The sequence below is a fragment of the Schistocerca nitens genome, chromosome 1, assembly GCF_023898315.1.
Source record: "Schistocerca nitens isolate TAMUIC-IGC-003100 chromosome 1, iqSchNite1.1, whole genome shotgun sequence".
NCBI lineage: Eukaryota > Metazoa > Arthropoda > Insecta > Orthoptera > Acrididae > Schistocerca > Schistocerca nitens.
The window spans coordinates 782,702,417-782,723,574 of NC_064614.1; positions in this window are offsets into that span (position 1 = coordinate 782,702,417).

Sequence of the window (21,158 nt, forward strand, 5' to 3'; positions counted from 1 at the left end):
ACTAACAGCTCTTGACGGAATGTTTCACAATAATTTATGTCATTAAACAGGTAACTTAGTTCCAGTTGCAGGGTACATATATAATGAGTTTCCAGAGCAACAGAAACGTGATTTTCAGTTCGAAAATTCAAAAAGTTGTCACAGTCTACTCACCGAGAGTTGTCTTTATGTTAAGGATTAAACACAGTAAGACAAGTATTATGGTTAGAAACTGTTTTCAGGCAGCATAACTAACGGGTACATACATCCAGGTTCTGAGAACGGAGGCACTAAGTGGTTTGCAACGAACTTTACACGTAGTTTCGGACCTCCACGGAACTCTTTCTCGATAACGGCCCCTGCAAAACGATTAAACGAAAAAAAGTTTATCGTTTACTAAATTAAGTCTAAATAAATAAGCGTGTGAAATCATCCACAATGGAATCCGCTACATATCGGTTACACGATAAATAACGCAAATCTAAAGGCTTTAAATTCAGCTAAATACACAGGTACTAAGAATACGAATAACTTAGATTGGAACGATCATACATACAATGTTGTGGGTAAGGCACATCAAAGAATGCGTTTTACTGGCAGAGTGCTTAGAAAATGCAACAGGTCTACTGGAGAGACTGCTTACACTGCGCTTGTCCCGCTATTCTGGATTACTGCTGTGCAGTGTGGGATCTGTATCAAATAGGATTGACGGAGGAAAGAAGGGCAGCTCATTTTGTATTTTGACGTAATTGAGGGAGGGGTTGCCACAGATATGACAAGCGAATTGGGATGTCAATCATTAAAATGAAGGAATTTTTAGTTGTGGGAGGATCTTCTCATGAAATTTCAATCACCAGCTTTCTCCTCAGATTGTGAAATTATTTGGTTAGTGATCATCTACGTAAGGAGAAATGATCATCATCATAAAATAAAAGATTTCAGAGCTCGTACGGAAGATTTAAATGTTATTTTGTAATGTGGCACGGAGAGAAGTAGCGTGAAGTTGACTCGACGAACTACCTGTCAGGCATTTAATCGTGAACTGCTAGTGATACGAGGCCGTTGGGATCCAGCACGGCGTTCCGTATTACCCTCCTGAACCCACCGAGTACATATTATGCTAACAGTCATTGGATCTCGACCAACGCGAGCAGCAATGTCGCGATACGATAAACCGCAATCGCGATAGGTTGCAATCCGACCTTTATCAAAGTCGGAAACGTGATGGTACGCATTTCTCCTCTTTACACGAGGCATCACAACAACGTTTCACCAGGCGACGCCGGTCAACTGCTGTTTGTGTATGAGAAATCGGTTTGAAACTTTCCTCATCTCAGCACGTTCTATGTGTCGCCACCGGCACCAACCTTGTGTGAATTCTCTGAAAAGCTAATCATTTGCATATGACAGCATCTTCTTCCTGTCGGTTAAATTTCGTGTCTGTAGCACGTCTTCTTCGTGGTGTAGCAATTTTAATGGCCAGTAGTGTATTATATTTCACAAACTGCTACAAAGTTTTAGGGGTACCAGCTGCAGTAGGAAATACCAATATACTTAGTACATGGTCCGCCGTTTAGACAAGCAACCATATTTTATTTTAACCATTCACTCCATCATTGAAAGTGATGGTGGACTGCAGTAGAGCTGAGTCCATTCAGCCTATTACTTAATGCTGTTGCATCACAGTTTCTTTCTGATCTTGAGTTTTTATTTGATTAGGATACAGTATGTAATGCTTCCAAATAACCAGATGCAAGTACAGATTCATATCACAAGTTAGTAATGATGAAGAGTAGACTGAAGTTTAAGAGAATCCTCTGGAAGAATCAAAGTAGAAGGAAGTGTGGTACTGAAATACTGGGATGGTGAGACTCATTTGAAGTTCGCTAAGGATGTAGATACTACGATAAGAAATACTGGAGTAAGCATTTCAGTTGAAGGGGAGTGGACATTGAGAGAGGACAATTTACTCTCTCACCTATTTCTCACATATGAAAAATTATTAAAGATTTTATTGTAACCTGACACACCTTGAGCAAGACTCCAGAAATTATATGGCCTGCGCAGATGCTGATGGAGCCTGGTAGGGCACTTAAAGCATGAGGTATTGTTATGATTCTTAGCTTATAGAAATGGCTTGTTTGGAGTTGAAAGCAATCGACGGCGAGCCCATCCCTCAGTAAATCTTATCAGACAGTCCCACAGCCATACAGGGCAGACAGGGCAGCCCCTCATCGAGACAGGGCTCAAGCAGAACAATGCCACTCTGCCTGCCATGGCACCAGCAGAAGACTGGGCACGGGCAACGGTTTAAGGAATGAGTCTACCCAGTGGAGTCGTAAGCCAGGCATTGTGTGCAGAGCCACATGTAGTAAAAATTCACATATTTTCATGTTCTCTGAGAAACATTTAGAGACAGAATCTTTGTTACACGTCCTAGCTAGGACTAACATGCTCCAAGGTACAGGCGATTTAGATAAAGATCTTTGAGATTGTATCTGTTTGCTTGTTGTGGGAAGTGACATGACCTTGAAGAAAATCATGTCTTCCCCCTCTGCGAAAACTTAAAAAAAGCCAGTATTTAGCAGTTTCTATTTTTAAAAAATGCAGGTTTCTCAACTCTTGCCCTGGTTCGACATGAGTTTGTGCTGTCGTGTGGGAGGGGAGATTTGGCGCCTCTAAGCCTTTTGATTGGCTCAAGATGGTGTTGCATCTTGTGGGAAAATTGATTTTTTTTTTTTTTTTTGTGTAGAGGTGCGAAGTTCTGGGGTATGGGTCTTTGGTCTGGTGAGGACTTCTGGTCGAAGCTCTGGCATGTGTCATTGGTAGAGGGGGCTCTAGTAGACAGTAAATTGCGATCTGTCTTCCTGATCGCTAGACAGTGAGATTTTAGCGTTTCTTTCATGGTCGCGATTGATTCACAGGTTTTACCTCCACATCTCACCTCCTCCGCCACACACATCTTGCCAGCTGCAAGTCACGTCGCCACAATTTTCACTCTGCAGCAGATTGTGCGCTGATATGTAACTTCCTGGCAGATTAAAGTTGTGTGCCCGCCCGAGACTTGAACTCTGAACCTTCGCTTTTCGCGGGCCGGTGATCTACCGACTGAGCTATCCGAGCACAACTCACGATCCGTCTTCACAGCTTCAATTCTGCCAGCAACTCGTTTCCTACCTTCCAAACTTTCCAGAAGCTCTCCTGCGAACATTGCAGAACTAGCGCTCTTGGATGAAAGGATACTGTGGAGACATGGCGTAGCCACAGCCTGGGGGATGTTTCCAGAATGAAATTTTCACTACACAGCGGAGTGTGCGGTGATATGAATCCTTCCTTCTAGCAGTGCAAGTTCTGCAGGTTCGCAGGAGAGTTTCTGTGAAGTTTGGAAGGTAGGAAAGGACGTGCTGGCAGAAATGAAGCTGTGAGGACGGGTCGTGAGTCGTGCTCGAATAGCTCAGTCGGTAGAGCACTTGCCCGCTAAAGGCAAAGGTCCTGAGTTCGAGTCTCGGCCTAGTACGTAGTTTTAATCTGTCAGGCAGATTCAACTGAGAACCTGTTAGGACAGCACGGCTGGTTTAAACTACACTTAACAAACCGAATGCAGAATGGTTTGCTGAAAAGTTCAAACAATGTCGGAACGGTATAAAATTTTACTGACTGGAAGGAAATCATGAATGGAGCCTCACAGGGCTCAATTTTGGGTCCGTTCCTATTCCTTATACCTGAACGACATTCTTCTTAACATTCATCAAGGAAAATTGGTACTTTTTCAGATGACTATCGTGCTAGAAAAATTGCAGTTCGAGGGAAAGGAACAGAAGAGATGTTAAATTACATTTCACAAAGAATTTTAAAGTGGTTGTCAGAAAATGGATTCTCCATAAACTATGAAAAACCACACTGCATTTAGTTCTGCGCAACAAACAATCGTAGGAACGAGTGATGTAGCACATGAGAAGTAGCAGGGTACCACATGAGAAGCAATACAGTACCAATAGGGTAGAATGCTCTAAATTTTTCGGTGTACATATCGACGACGGCTTGAAATGGAAGATGCATATTACTGATATCAATTAAGATCAGCCACTCTTACTTTTCGAATAATTGACGATCTTGGAAACAAACAAATCTACTTCCTGGCATATTTCCACTCAATAGTGTCTTATGGAATACTTTTCTGGGGTAACTCATCACTTAGTAGGAAAGTATCGATTGCACAAAGTGCGAGCAGTATGAATAATGTGTTCACCACGGACGTCATGTAGGTACCACATCAACGAGCTAGCCATTCTAACTTCACTGAATATATTCGCTAATGAAATCCGTCATAAGTAAAGGATCACAATTTGGAATAAAAGAGATGTCCATACCTACGACACTAGAGGGAAAACGATCTTTATTACCCATGTAGGTTGGTAGCAGACCAAATTTTAAATCTAACTTAAAATTATTTCTTCTATTCAATTCCTTCTATCCATTAACGAATATGTACTTAGAAACTGGTAGCCAGCTTTTTCTTTCTCTTTTTAAAGAGAGGACACCTTTTTTTAAGTGTAGTTCCATGAGTAGGACACAAAATAATGTGTTCCTTAACGTTAACAATAGCCATGTGTACATAGCTTGTGAACAGACAGGTTCCACATCATTTCGATAAAAGAATCATTCAAGAGACCTAAGGAACATGAAACTTAATAACTAACGATCATCTTCGCTTAGGAAATGGTAAAGGTATCAGAAGAGTGGTTCTGACGAAGAGCTTCATTATGGAAGTAAGACCGAAGAAAGATCCTAGCACCCTTATACGATTCGTCAACCTAGTAAGGGTGTTCGACTGTGTAAAATGTAGGAGAGAGTAGTGAACTGCAAGCAGCGGTCACTAATATGCAGCATATGCGGGAGCCAAGCGAGAGCAGGTATACCAAGAACAAAATGCGTGTAAGACAGGGGTGCAGTATGTATACATCGATGAATAATGTATTGAAAGAAATGAAAGATTCGACTGTGAGATGAAAATTCAGGGCGAGAGGATATGAATAACCGGATTCACTATGACATTAATATCCCCAGTGAAAGTGAAGAAGAATGACAGGACCTGCTGAATGAAATGAACAGTCTAATGAGTACCAACTATGGGTTGAGAGTGAACCATAGAAAGGCATTAGTAATGAAAAATAGCAGAAATGAAAATAGCGAGAAAACATTAAATTTTGTGATCACAAGTATGACGCAGTTAGGAAGTCCGCTACGTTGCCGGCCGTTTTGGCCGAGAGGTTCTAGGCGCTTCAGTCCTGAACCGCATAGCTGTTACAGACGCAGGTTCAAATCCTGCCTCGGGCATAGATGTGTGTGATGTCCTTGGGTTAATTTAGGTTTAAGTAGTTCTAAGTCTAGGGGACAGATGACTTCAGTTCTTGAGTCCCATAGTGCTTAGAGCCATTTGAACCATTTGAACCGCTACGTTGAAAGACAAACAATCCATAACGCACAAAGCAAGGAGGATATATAAAACAGACTAGCCTAGGCAAGGAAGGCATTTACGGTGTAGGAAAGTCCACTGATATCAAACGTAGACCTTAATTTTAGGAGGACATCTTATAATGCACCTTCGGAGCGCAGCATCATGTAGTAGTGAATCGTGGGCAGTGGGAAAACCAGAACAAAAGATATGAAAGGATTTGAGATATGATGCTACAGAAGAATGTTTAAATTAGGTGGACTGATAAAATAAGGAATGAGGAGGTTTTCCGTAGAATAGACGAAGAAAGGAATATATGGAAAACAACGATAAAAAGAAGCGACAGGATAGTGAAATGAAACAGGCATGTGGCTAAGGCCTCCTGTCAGATAGACTGGTTGTGTGTAAGTGTATACAGAGGACTTTCAGGAAACTTTAACCTCTTCATAAAAAATCCTGAAGCCTTGTTGTCTCATCTCACAGTAACAAACGAGGAAATAGTGGTTGCTGATAATTTTAATGTGGAATTGTTGAAAACCTCTGCCAGTGAACTGTTATTGCTCTCAATAAAACTTTCATTCAATTTAATGCCTACGGTGAATTTTGCAACTAGGTTATGTAAGTCCTCTGTGACTGCTATTGATATCTTTGGAGACAAATCTAGGAAAAATATCATAAAACCAATAGTAAATGACCTCTCTGATCATCATATCCAACATCATGTGTTAAATGTTGAAACTTTTCGGGATAAAAACTGTATAAAATCTGAGTACAATAGGGTGATAGAAAAGTCAAAATAGAGAATTTTATGAGATTTCTCATAGACATGAACTGGATAGATGTCTACTATATTTCTGATTCAAATGGAAAATAGAAACAATTTATTAATAAAGCTGCTTCTTCTTTTGAAACTTGTTTTCCCGTAAAGTTAACTCAGATCAAGCAAGGAAGAAAGATGTCATGTGGAACAAAAAGGAGACTGTATGTACCATCTAGGAACGGCTCTGGTGTTAGTATTATAATGTATTACAAAGAATACTGCAAAATTTTGAAGCAAGTAATACGTAAATCATGGAACCTTGTTATGACAAAAAGATAATTACATCAGGCGGCAAAATAAAAACTGTATGGAATGTGGTGAAGACAGAAACAGGTGCAATAGAGTATCTGAGACCATATGTTATAAATAACTTCAGTAAAACGCAAGTGATACTCACTTCTCCAAAATAAGTAGCATCAATCATAAAATCTTTAAAATTTAAGTACATTGGTGGCTATGATAAAATAACAATGAAGTTAATCAAGAGTGTTCGTGTGAGTTCAGTTCTATCTTAAGTTATTTGTGTAATCAAGCCCCTTATCAGTAGAGCATTTTCGGACTGGCTAAAATATGGTGCAGTTAAGCATCTTAACAAGAAGGGGGATGAAGAGATACCATCAAACTAACAACAAATTTCACTTTTACTGGCTTTTTCAAAAATATTTGAAAAGGTAGTGTTCAACGTCTCCTTAAGCATCTGACTGCAAATAACATATTTCCAAGTCTCAGTTTGGGTTTCTTAAGGGTTCTTACAGAGAGAAAGCTTTTTACACGCACAGTGAAAATGTACTTAATTCATTAGATAATAAGTTATAGGCCACTGGCATTTTCTGTGAGCTGTGAAAAGCCTTTGATTGTGTGAATAACAGCATTATTTTAAGTAAATTACAATATCAGTGGCTATGCTGCGAAATGGTTTAATCTTATCTAAGTAACAGGAAGCAAAGGATATTGTTGCGGAATAACTGTGCAGTAAGCAGTCAGTCTTCATCTGAATGCGAATTGACTACATGTAGTATTCCTCAAGGTTCCAACTTGAGTCTGTTGCTTTTTCTCATCTACATTAATGACCCATCGTCTGTTACATCGCCAGATGCCAAAATTGTTTTGTTTGCAGATGATACAAGCATTGCAATCAGCAGCAAGTCAAGTACAGATTTAGAAATAGCTACTAATCAAATTTACACTGACATAAATAAGTGGTTTAAAGCTATTTCAATGTCATTAAACTTTGAAAAGACCCACTAAATGCAGTTCAGAACTTGTAAGAAATTTCCTTCCAGCATCCGTGTATCATATGAAGACATGCAGATCGAAGAGATTGACAGTGCTAAATTTCTGGATGACAACTCGATAAACAATTCACTTGGGGAGGGAATACCACAGAATTGCTGAAGCACCGAATCAACTTTGTATTTGCAATGAGGATGATGTCAGATGTAGGAGATACAAATATAAGAAAACTTGCATTCATGGCTTACAGTTGTTCTATTATGTCACATGGGATCATATACTGTGGTAACCCATCAAACCGAGCAAAAGTTTGTAGCGTGCAAATGCGTGTAATAAGAATCATTTGCGTGTAAATTCAAGAATATCATGTAGACACCTGTTCAAGAAATTTTGTGTTTAGCCACTGTTTCTGAGTACATTCATTTCCTGATGAAATTTGTCGCAAGTAGTATACTGAAGCGCCAAAGAAACCGGGATTTCCGTACGACCAATTCACGAGTGCTTCGTGAATATCAGGAATCCGGTAAAACATCAAATTTCCGACAACTCTGATTCCTAAAAAGGATCCTACAATAACGGGACCAACGACGACTAAAGAGAACCGCTGAACGAAAAAAAAAACGTGCAACCCTTTCGCAAACTGCAGCAAATTTTAATGCTGGAACATCAACGTGTGTCAGCGTGTGAACCATGCAACGAAACATTATCGATATGGGCTTTCGGAACCGAAGGCTCACTCGTGTACCCTTGATGACTGCGCGACATAAAGCTTTACGCCTCGCCTGGGCCCGTCGACACCGACAATGGACTGTTGAATACTGGACACATGTTGTCTGGTCGTAGGAGCCCATTTAAAGTTGTATCGAGTGGACGGACGTGTACGGGTATGGGAACAGCCTCATGAATCCATGGATCCTTCATGTCAGCAGGCGACTGTTCAAGCTGGTGGAGGCTCTGTAATGGTGTGGGGCGTGTGCAGTTGGAGTGATATGGGACCCCTGAAACGTCTAGATACGACTCTGACAGGTGACACGTACGTAAGCATCATGTCTGATCACCTGCATCCATTCATGTCCATTGTGCATTCCGAGGGGCTTGAGAAATTTCAGCAAGACAATGCGACACCCCACAGGTCCAGAATTGCTACAGAGTGGCTCCAGGAACACTCTTCATAATTTAAACACTTCCGCTGTACACGTAACTTCCTAGACACGAACAGTATTGAGCATATCTGGGAGGCACTAATTCAGACATTAGTGGAGTAATTGCCACGTCGTGTTGCGGCACTTCTGCGTGCTCGCGTGGGCCCTACGCCATATTATGCAGGTGTACCAGTTTCTTTGGGTCTCTATTTCCAACCAATAGCTCAATTCATAGTACCAATACTAGGAATAAGAAGAACATACATAAAGTCCTAAAATCACTTATGTTGGTCCAAAAAGGGGTGCAATATTCAGAGACACATTTTCAATAAATTGTTAGCAACCATTAAAAATATGGTTTCAGGTAACGCACAGTTTAACGAAGTTTGAAGGCTTTTTGATAGGAAACTCCTACTCTGTAGATGAAGAACTCAACAGGGACTATTATACCAGTTTAAGTAAAAATGTCAGCTAGATTTCAGTTCTGACAGCACTTGGTCACAACAGTCAAGATTACGCATTTTGTGTATGGTAAATGTATTAAAAGTGCATAGCTATGTTTCATTCTGTAAATGTTGTTAGTTCCAGTTTATCGTAACGTATTCACCTGTTTTGACAGTCTCCTGACATATGATCAGGGTAGTGAGTAATATACTCAAATGTTTTATGGTTTTCATGTTATACTTTCTAACATGTCTCAGACCCACAAGAATCCTCTCATTTTTTGGTCTGTGGAACTAAAACTGAATTTGGTCTAATCTAATCTAGCAGGAGATCTTATTGGTTTTGTTATCCGTCTCACGTTCAATCGGGATCTAGCTGGACAACATCACCGTCCTTGGACCCGTTTCATGCGGAGAATAGTCTTCCCCAATAATATCAGTCTCACAAAAATGTAGATAATAGGGATTCGAAGCGTAAAAAATTTTCCACTGTGTCGTTGCAAGTGAACACATCGCCACAATTTCCTTTGTTGTTCACCTTTCAGAAAAGATGCAGGAGACACAATTTTCTAAGTGACATTCGCGTCAGCATCTAGAACCATTGCAAAGCGTACCTTCATAGCGCGGCCAAAACGCAATCTCTTGTAGATAATTACTGAATGCAAAAACTTCCGGCTGTACTTCACAGCTCCAATAAAACAGTTTTTGTCATTTTCCTCTTCCCCATCGAGTGAGGTGTCGCATTTTTTAAGACACTGAACTCACGTTCGTGCCTTTGGAAGGAAACGAAAAATTTCTTTCGTCATCCTTCCCCAATCCAAGCTTCAATTCTGTCTCGAAATCGTCAAAAAATGTTCAAATGGCTCTAAGCACTATGGGACTTAACATCTGAGGTCATCAGTCCCCTTAGACTTAGAACTACTTAAACCTAACTAACGTAAGGACATCACACACATCCGTGCCCGAACCAGGATACGAACCTGCGACCGTAGCAGCAGCGCTCGAAATCGTCCACAGTATGCTAAACACACATCTTTCTCAGGAAAGGCTCAAGGGTTTCCGTCCAGGTGTCGTAGTTAACCTACCGTGACTTCTCGTCTTCTGACGAACTGACTACATGTTAGCGGGTGCCTCAATGTTTATACCATATGATTGGCTGCCGCTGTCCTGGGCGGACGGCGGGTATCAGGGGATGGAGCTACACGGGTCGGCATGGTGGGAGGGCTGGAAGTTGCACTTCAGTCTCTGGGCATTACGGATGCCTCTTTCGAGGTGGTCTGTGCTGAACGTGCTGTCGTCGTAATGCCGATAATGCGGAATTCCATACTGAATTAATTTGGCAGCCTTCCTATCGACATTATTTTTATCGCTAGTATATACAAGGGGAATTCAAAAAGAAACGAGCCGGAGGCATAACTACATAAATCAGTACCTGTATGTTAGAAGTATTGTCCCTGGCTGTTGAGGCACTTGTCCCAATGTGACATAAGGCGGTGAATAACTGTCTCATAAAATTCCCGGGGCTGCGACGTCAACCAGCTCTGCGCATGCAGCTGGACGTCGTCACCCGAGGTGAATTGTTTGATCTTTAGCACCCTTTTAAGGGAAACAAAAATGGCCTAATCTCAGAAAGAGAGATAGATCCGGACTGTGTGGAGGATGGCAGTGAATCCCCCACCCCATTTCAATTTCTGCAGGAGTGCCGCGTCTGTGTTGGCCGAATGAGGCTTTGCTTTGTCGTAGAACAGAATAACCCCACGGGTGAGATTGCCTGGTCAATCTGATTTGATCGCTGGCGAAGGGTGGTCAAGGTTTGCGAGTAGCGCTGGGCATTCACTGTTGTCCCGTGCTGCAAAGTGAATCAGAAGGGGCCCAGAAGAATGTCAGCATAACATTTCCTGCACTCATGTGGATGGCCGTTTTTGGTGGTAGTGACATCGGATGTTTCCACTGGGTACTTTGTTGTTTTAATTCTGGTGTGAAGTGATGACACCATGACTTCTCCAGCCACCACTCGTGCCAGGAACCCTTTCCCTTCCCGAGCATAGCGCTGCAGATGAGGACAATGGGCCATTCGACATGCTTCCTGAATACTGTGGGGCACCCATTGGGCACACACTCTGTGCATGTGCAGTCGTTCCTTCATGATGGTGTGAAAACTTCCGAATCTCAATCCAACAACAGCGGCTATGGCTTTCACTATCACTCGGCGGTCCTGGGTAATGAGTGCATCCACCAGCTGGACGATGTCATCGGTAATGCAGTGTGGTGCTCCAGACCGTGCATCATCGGCTAAGGACACTCGTCCTTCCCTGAAGCCTTGTGCCGCGCCTCGATACTTGGAGGGGACATGCAGTGTTCGCTGTACACTGCCGACAATCGTCGATGATTGTTCGTTCCTCCTACTCCTTCCGCTGTCAGAAAACGTACAATATCTTCTTGCTCTTCTGTTGACGCCTCCATGTTACAGTCTGCAATGTGACTGGCAGCGGTGGGCGTTTGATACATACTGCTGCTAGCTCTGTATAGTCACGTGACGTACACGCGTGCCATCTAGCGACGGGCTCTGAACTTCCGCTCTCTTAGAAACCACACCTCGTTACATATGCCATGCTATTATCCTCCTGTAACCGGTTTGCGCATTCCGGACTCCGGCTCGTTCCTTTTTTAAAGTCCCTTATATTTTGAGACACTCGTAGTATTTTGAGAGTTCACCAGATGTTGATGACTATAACTCTCGCCGAAAGGTCACGGTACCTCAACGCTGCCATCCGGGTGGAAAACCGAAAGCTTTACATCGGTAGTGTACGGCGGAAGAGTCTACATTCACTCTCACTAACTTTCCTACCTTTTTTCTTTTCCGGCAATTGATAGGAGAGAAACCCTCTTTGTTAGTGCAATGGTCGCAAATTTTCACAAGTTTCCGATGGAAAGGCGTTGCGGAGCTCATGCAAAGAGATATTTTTGGCGCTGCGGTGGTTCATACTATTGTATGAAGGTGGGCACTGAGAAAGGTAAGCGCTCCAAAGAACCAAAATTTTTATTAGTTCTCAAACCCTCACATTAGCACAATATTATGTTGAAATTAATTTATATACAGAAACGTTACAAATTACTGCTTCATTTACGATTTTACAGCGCGCTTCGGTGTATCATAACAGATGTGTTCGGCTGAAATTCAATTGTAACATTCAAAACGCGTCTTAAAATATTAAACAGCTTGAGTGGGAATTGGTATCATTTCCAGCTGTTGCTCATAACCTATTAAACTCAACGTAGTATATTCAAATTTAAATGTGGAGTTAACCAACGCGAGCTATTGTCACACTGTAAGCAAGTAGAAAAGTACTTATCTTCTCCCAGTTGTGTGCGACAGAGCCAGTTTAAAAAACTTAGTTCATTAATCCAACGGTGGGATGCATTTAGTCCGATAAGTATCTATTATAACAATGAACTTATTTTCAAGAGGAGCTGGGTTCATATCGCGTCCTGCCATTCCGATATACAGTTGTATGTACACTCCTGGAAATGGAAAAAAGAACACATTGACACCGGTGTGTCAGACCCACCATACTTGCTCCGGACACTGCGAGAGGGCTGTACAAGCAATGATCACACGCACGGCACAGCGGACACACCAGGAACCGCGGTGTTGGCCGTCGAATGGCGCTAGCTGCGCAGCATTTGTGCACCGCCGCCGTCAGTGTCAGCCAGTTTGCCGTGGCATACGGAGTTCCATCGCAGTCTTTAACATTGGTAGCATGCCGCGACAGCGTGGACGTGAACCGTATGTGCAGTTGACGGACTTTGAGCGAGGGCGTATAGTGGGCATGCGGGAGGCCGGGTGGACGTACCGCCGAATTGCTCAACACGAGGGGCGTGAGGTCTCCACAGTACATCGATGTTGTCGCCAGTGGTCGGCGGAAGGTGCACGTGCCCGTCGACCTGGGACCGGACCGCAGCGACGCACGGATGCACGCCAAGACCGTAGGATCCTACGCAGTGCCGTAGGGGACCGCACCGCCACTTCCCAGCAAATTAGGGACACTGTTGCTCCTGGGGTATCGGCGAGGACCATTCGCAACCGTCTCCATGAAGCTGGGCTACGGTCCCGCACACCGTTAGGTCGTCTTCCGCTCACGCCCCAACATCGTGCAGCCCGCCTCCAGTGGTGTCGCGACAGGCGTGAATGGAGGGACGAATGGAGACGTGTCGTCTTCAGCGATGAGAGTCGCTTCTGCCTTGGTGCCAATGATGGTCGTATGCGTGTTTGGCGCCGTGCAGGGGAGCGCCACAATCAGGACTGCATACGACCGAGGCACACAGGGCCAACACCCGGCATCATGGTGTGGGGAGCGATCTCCTACACTGGCCGTACACCACTGCTGATCGTCGAGGGGACACTGAATAGTGCACGGTACATCCAAACCGTCATCGAACCCATCGTTCTACCATTCCTAGACGGCAAGGGAACTTGCTGTTCCAACAGGACAATGCACGTCCGCATGTATCCCGTGCCACCCAACGTGCTCTAGAAGGTGTAAGTCAACTACCCTGGCCAGCAAGATCTCCGGATCTGTCCCCCATTGAGCATGTGTGGGACTGGATGAGGCGTCGTCTCACGCGGTCTGCACGTCCAGCACGAACGCTGGTCCAACTGAGGCGCCAGGTGGAAATGGCATGGCAAGCCGTTCCACAGGACTACATCCAGCATCTCTACGATCGTCTCCATGGGAGAATAGCAGCCTGCATTGCTGCGAAAGGTGGATATACACTGTACTAGTGCCGACATTGTGCATGCTCTGTTGTCTGTGTCTATGTGCCTGTGGTTCTGTCAGTGTGATCATGTGATGTATCTGACCCCAGGAATGTGTCAATAAAGTTTCCCCTTCCTGGGACAATGAATTCACGGTGTTCTTATTTCAATTTCCAGGAGTGTATTTCCTAACCAGATACAGCATTAACAGCAAACTCAAGCGACGTTGCTCCGTCAGTAATAGTTACATCCGGGAAGATTATGGCTGCCGTCAAAAGTCTGAACCCTATCGGACAACAATGAACGAAATAATTTTTGTCCTGTAGCGAATAGGTTATGTCCATACATTCGCCAGGAAACTAACGAAAATAGCAGGGAGACGAGAAAAAATTATTTTGTGACCTCTGTCAAAAGACTCAGACTGAAATTTTATATCTCCCAAACATTATGGTCCACGATTCTGAGAAAATGGCCCAGACAACAGAAATTTGTGAGATCTGACTGGAGGTGCCATCCAGATAAATATCACATAACAAACATCTGTTTTCATTAGACTACGAAAATTTCTGCCAGTTCCACCGTAGAACTCGTCTTTGACACTGATTACTAAATGAAGAACGGAGAAAGAGATGTTAAACTGTTTGAAAGAGAATATTTCGTTAGAGACAAATGAAATATTTAAAAATGGGTAAACAGTGGTTTAATTGAGAAACCATAGAGACAAACTGTGTTCGAACGCGATAAAGAAAGACCTTCTTTGTTATGAATCTGATATACACTATACTTGTAACCAACTAATCCTCTCACATGGGCCAATACTGCACAGTACTGAGGTATGCACGGAAGGTATTCTATTGTAGCGTTAGACAATTAGCATCATTAGTTCCATTCACATCCCATTTCACCACCATAGCGGTTGCTTGCATTTCCCGTTACTACCATGTTATTACGCTATGAACGTAGCAACTACAGTTAAGCACAGTTGCTGTTTTACCATGGTGACGGTGAAATGTGATAGACTGGTACACACCTCTGTTTCTGTCTCGTGTACAACAAAATGTCTAGAAAGCGCTAGGAATCCGTGAGGGTTCTTTGGAAGGACTTATATTTGCCTTAACGAAAGCCACATTTGAATACGTGCCAATGACGAAAACATTTTGGACTTCTTGTCATTTTATCAAAGCTGAACATAATTCATTTCCTGTTTGTAATTGCAGCAATTCATATCCAGTCACGGAAAAAGTGACAATATTTAATTGAAAATCGTACTGTTAACATTGTGAAAGTAGTAACATGCGCACACTGTGTTGTGTTAACTCATTTTACAGATTAATACACGGCGCAATATGCCAATATTAGCTTCATCTGTAGTTCTGTTGTTTCGTTTATGATTTCCTACAAGAAAGACCATAGTTTGGTTACTAAGAGAATAAATGTCTTAACAGTTATGGCTGTTACTTTTGAAATAATAAACAGTTTACATACTTTCCTTCCAGCCAGTTTCGCTGACACACAGATATCAGTTTCCAAAAAAAAAAAAAAAAAAAAAAAAAAGTGTCAGCTACTTATTTCAAGACTAATCGCCGTAGCTTTTAATAGATGTACCTCACTGTGAGACAGCAACGTCACACATCCTGTCAAGGTGGTTTCGACCTAAGCTTCAGAAGTTTCGCTGACACGCACTTACACATCCTCCATACAGTCCCGATCTCTACCCATGTGATTCCCATGTTTGTGGAGCCCTGCAGAAAGACATCCGTTGCCGTCGATTTGCTTCGGACGAAGATATTCATGGCTGGGTACAATCATGGCTCCATAGGCAACAGCAAATGTTTTTCTGTGAGGTCACTGACCGTCTTGTCTCACAATGGGATGAATGTAGTAGCATTTATGGTGATGACTATTGACATGACAAACAGTTTACTTATTTTTTCCATCTGTTTTCGTTTGACGGCCCCTTGTGTTTACACAGCCCCTTGTATTTACACACACAAAAAATTCTATAGCTAGAGTCACATCTCTTTCATGATGGAACACGAGACCCGAGGTATAGTTTTGTCTACGAGAAGCAGGAGACACATACTTGTGTAAATACGGAGTACATGACAGCTACACTTGTGTGCTTTGTTGTGTTACTGGAACTTCAGCTCGACAAACGTGTATTCTCAATCATGCACCTAACCTAGATTTCAACATCACCCCCATCGATAGTTTCGCGCAATACACTGTCTATTCCAAAGTAACTAGTGTCTCGCTAACGAGCAGAGACGTGCTGTTTCTTCAGGCGACAGCACTAAGGCACTAGCTCGTTACCAGGAATGTGTCTGTAACTCATAAGTTTCATTGGATATACGTTCTAATGAAGTATGTTCCATTTGACTAATGAACGCAACGACGGTCTCACAGGAAAAAAGCGCACAGAATTAAAGTAATCGATAGAACATAACTTGCATTTCAGTTTACTCTCAATAAAGCGTCTACAGGGACGTCACAGAGGAGTTCATATTTATTTTGGCTTTCAATGAAGTTCCTTCACCGAAATATTCAATGCGACTTCGTTCAGATCTCCGATTGTTTCAGTGTGAAGCCCGTCAGGTTCTCGAGGCACCTTTCTTATACTCGTATTTCGGTTTACATATTTCATGATACGTGGCTAGAATAGTTCACAAGCGTATAAAAATTCTGCATCGCCACTGTTTTTCTTAATGAAGTGAGTCGGTGCAGTGGATAACGAACTGGAATCGCATTTTGAAGGAACCACATTCAGTTACAAATCACCCATCAAGAATAATATTCCTGTGGTTTCTGAAACAACACCATTGATTTAGTTTTCTGAGAATATGTGCTCAAACGTTATTCATATTTTACAACGGTAAGAAATAGACGAGGTCGACAACAGACGCAGTCGTATTTGCTAAGCTTCCACGTTGTACTGATATCTTGCACCACCATAGTTGTGGTCGGTGACTAACTAAATATTCATGAATTTGTTTTAAATGACACAGTCCTTCAATTACGGTGTCAAATGTTTCACATAGTCAAAAAATAAGATATGAATAATTTTAAGGCAATCATTTCTTTGTTAATTTTGTTAAAGAAAAAATACAATTCGAACATGCTAGTGATACTAACCACATTGCTCTTTGTTAGCTTGCAGCCACAAAGGAAACTGAAAGGTTAGAAATGCATTGATGTTTCTAATATGATCCCCTTGCTGAGAAGGTGTTACTCTGTAGCTGTCGCTCAAAACTGCAACGTACCGCAGTGGTATGTATTAACAAAATTATCTAGTGATATTAATTGTCCACTGAACTAATTTATGACTTTCCAACCAACAGAGGGCGAACGCAGGACCATTTACTAAATGAATGGCTCGAATCCTAGTCTACCGGTATGGTTATGCACTGTTGCACTGTACACTAATGAAGTCGTTTGAATCATAAAAGCTCTGCCTAACGAACAGTCAATGAATAAATAAGCACAAATGATTGTCAAATAATAAACCAGATGATGTAGGAGCAGTCCATTAGGACAAGGACGTAGCCTGACAATGGTATAATATACAATCTCAGTCTCATTTAGCTCATGTAAACAAGTTGCATTCAATAGCGACCTCACAGGGACAAATATTCTACACAGTGTAGCATATTATGATCTGCAATAGCAGTGCAGTTAAAGCACGCAGATAGTACACATGGAGTGTTTAACTTCAGCCAATTGCATTGTGCAGTTAGCCTGAACTAATCCTCTACGTTTAACAGTTAACTCTAGTCTATCTGAATGCCAGTTCACCAACAACGAAGTGCAGTGTCATTTAAGTCTATATTAGCTCGCAATTACCACACATTATCAAGTTTCAAACTGTTGGATTGAAATTATTTCGATTGACCATTGTGTACCCCGTACTAGTACGGCAAGTTGAAAAAAAGAGTGGGAGAAGCGTAGTGGTATGTACTTTCGTATGATCAACCCCTTCCCTGAAAAACATTTTTCTTCTACATACCTCCTCTGTGTTACCACAGATGATGTGTCACTGATCTCATGTGTACTGCGATTGCAGTACACGCGAGGCGCCTATTTGCTTCTCCCGCCCTGAGTGGAATGCATAAGTTCTAATAAATGTTCAGCAACCTACAGTCTTCTATAGTTGTTGTCCCCTGCGCAGAATGCAGCACGTAGGTCGTGAGTCCATAATCTTGAGTCTGTAAGAAACTCCTAGCGACGAACTGTTATTTTGGAAACAATTAAATTACTCCATCAGTTTGTTTATATGGGATGCCACTCGCTTTTTACTGGCAGAACGCAAGAAACTTAACAATTACATTCCACTGTAGAATCACAAATACTTTCTATTCTTCAACAAAATAATTAACTGCGTATTTCTGTAATTATAGTCACACTGTTTACAACTAGACATAGCAAGTTAAGTCTTAACTGATACCGCGGCGCAAAACATGTCAGTTCTCCGAGACTGCCGAACGAGCTCTGATCTTACAGCCAAACCACTTCGTCCGCCATAGAAGTTAGGCGCGATACGAAAATCACCGAATGCTTCGTCTGCGTTTTTGTTTCGCAGTTGTTTGTCATTCTGCTGGTTGTTAATTCTTGTGAAATGATTGAAAGACAGATTGAGAGATGCCTTAACTTAAAATTCAAGTAAATACGCTGTTTAGTTTCTCTAATATTAATAATAAAAAATTTACCATTTTGGCACGCAACTTCCGAACCCAGCAGCCAGTCGCAGAGAAGGACCACAATTTAGGCTGTCTTTCTCACTATACCCGTACCGAACAAACCATCTGTCATCGGTACCTCACATCAATTGCTTCTTGTAGCCGAATATGATGGCTGCAAAGCCAGAAATATTACTCTAGCATTTTAACACACATGAGCTCATACCATCTTGCCCGACCAAGAACAGCGACCAAAAGACCATGATAGATACAGTGATCTGATAGAACATTATGACCATCGGATATGTCCAGGCGAAATCAACTTCATCTGAACCTGGCGAGGAATAACTGCTAGTCAGACAAATGCAAGGTGCATGGACTATAACTGAGCGCACTGTCCATGTGTAGAATGGGGACGGCGCGCGACCTATCGGGGTTTGACCGAGGGCAGATTGTGATGGCCCGGAGGCTCGGTACGAGCATTTCCTAAACTGCACGACTCGTGTTGTGGCGAAAGAAGCGCCGTATCATTTGAGAGATACAGAGGCGTGCGTGTGTGCCGGGACTTACGCCTGTTCACTGTTACTGGTGCCGTATCAGCATAACGCGCCTACGAGTAGTGTGTAGCATACAAAGTATTGCACCATAATCTAAGAATGAAATTAAAAATTTAAGTAACTTTTCCAGACTTTCTCAACATATGCTTTAGTGTATTACTATTAAAGTTGTTAAATCTTAAAATGATCAGATAAATATGTTTCCCTAAGTACAATGTTCTTTTAAAAAATCAAGTGGCGCTAATTAATGCAGACAGAAAGCTAAAAATTTCTCAGAATGTGCAAATGTATGTCACAATCAACAGTTACAAGTCCCAACTTGGTCAGAGAAATGTTGTTGTTGTGGTCTTCAGTCCTGAGACTGGTTTGATGCAGCTCTCCATGCTACTCTATCCTGTGCAAGCTTCTTCATCTCCCAGTACCTACTGCAACCTACATCCTTCTGAATCTGCTTAGTGTATTCATCTCTTGGTCTCCCTCTACGATTCTTACCCTCCACGCTGCCCTCAAATGCTAAATTTGTGATCCCTTGATGCCTCAAAACATGTCCTACCAACCGATCCCTTCTTCTAGTCAAGTTGTGCCACAAACTTCTCTTCTCCCCAATCCTATTCAATACCTCCTCATTAGTTACGTGATCTACCCACCTTATCTTCAGCATTCTTCTGTAGCACCACATTTCGAAAGCTTCTATTCTCTTCTTGTCCAAACTAGTTATCGTCCATGTCTCACTTCCATACATGGCTACACTCCATACAAACACTTTCAGAAACGACTTCCTGACACCTAAATCTATACTCGATGTTAATAAATTTCTCTTCTTGAGAAACGCTTTCCTTGCCATTGCCAGTCTACATTTTATATCCTCTCTACTTCGACCATCATCAGTTATTTTACTCCCTAAATAGCAAAACTCCTTTACTACTTTAAGTGTCTCATTTCCTAATCTAATTCCCTCAGCATCACCCGACTTAATTCGACCACATTCCATTATCCTTGTTTTGCTTTTGTTGATGTTCATCTTATATCCTCCTTTCAAGACACTGTCCATTCCGTTCAACTGCTCTTCCACGTCCTTTGCTGTCTCTGACAGAATTACAATGTCATCGGCGAACCTCAAAGTTTTTACTTCTTCTCCATGAATTTTAATACCTACTCCGAATTTTTCTTTTGTTTCCTTTACTGCTTGCTCAATATACAGATTGTATAACATCGGGGAGAGGCTACAACCCTGTCTCACTCCTTTCCCAACCACTGCTTCCCTTTCATGCCCCTCGACTCTTATAACTGCTATCTGGTTTCTGTACAAATTGTAAATAGCCTTTCGCTCCCTGTATTTTACCCCTGCCACCTTCAGAATTTGAAAGAGAGTATTCCAGTCAACATTGTCAAAAGCTTTCTCTAAGTCTACAAATGCTAGAAACGTAGGTTTGCCTTTTCTTAATCTTTCTTCCAAGATAAGTCGTAAGGTCAGTATTGCCTCACGTGTTCCAACATTTCTACGGAATCCAAACTGATCTTCCCCTAGGTCGGCTTCTACCAGTTTTTCCATTCGTCTGTAAAGAATTCGCGTTAGTATTTTGCAGCTGTGACTTATTAACCTGATAGTTCGGTAATTTTCACATCTGTCAACACCTGCTTTCTTTGGGATTGGAATTATTATATTCTTCTTGAAGTCTGAGGGTATTTCGCCTGTCTCATACATCGTGCTCACCAGATGGTAGAGTTTTGTCATGACTGGCTCTCCCGAGGCTATCAGTAGTTCTAATGGAATGTTGTCTACTCCCGGGGCCTTGTTTCGACTCAGGTATTTCAGTGCTCTGTCAAACTCTTCACGCAGTATCTTATCTCCCAATTCGTCTTCATCTACATCCTCTTCCATTTCCATAATATTGTCCTCAAGTACATCGCCCTTGTATAAACCCTCTATATACTCCTTCCACCTTTCTGCCTTCCCTTCTTTGCTTAGAACTGGGTTGCCATCTGAGCTCTTGATATTCATACAAGTGGTTCTCTTCTCTCCAAAGGTCTCTTTAATTTTTCTGTAGGCAGTATCTATCTTACCCCTAGTGAGACAAGCCTCTACATCCTTACATTTGT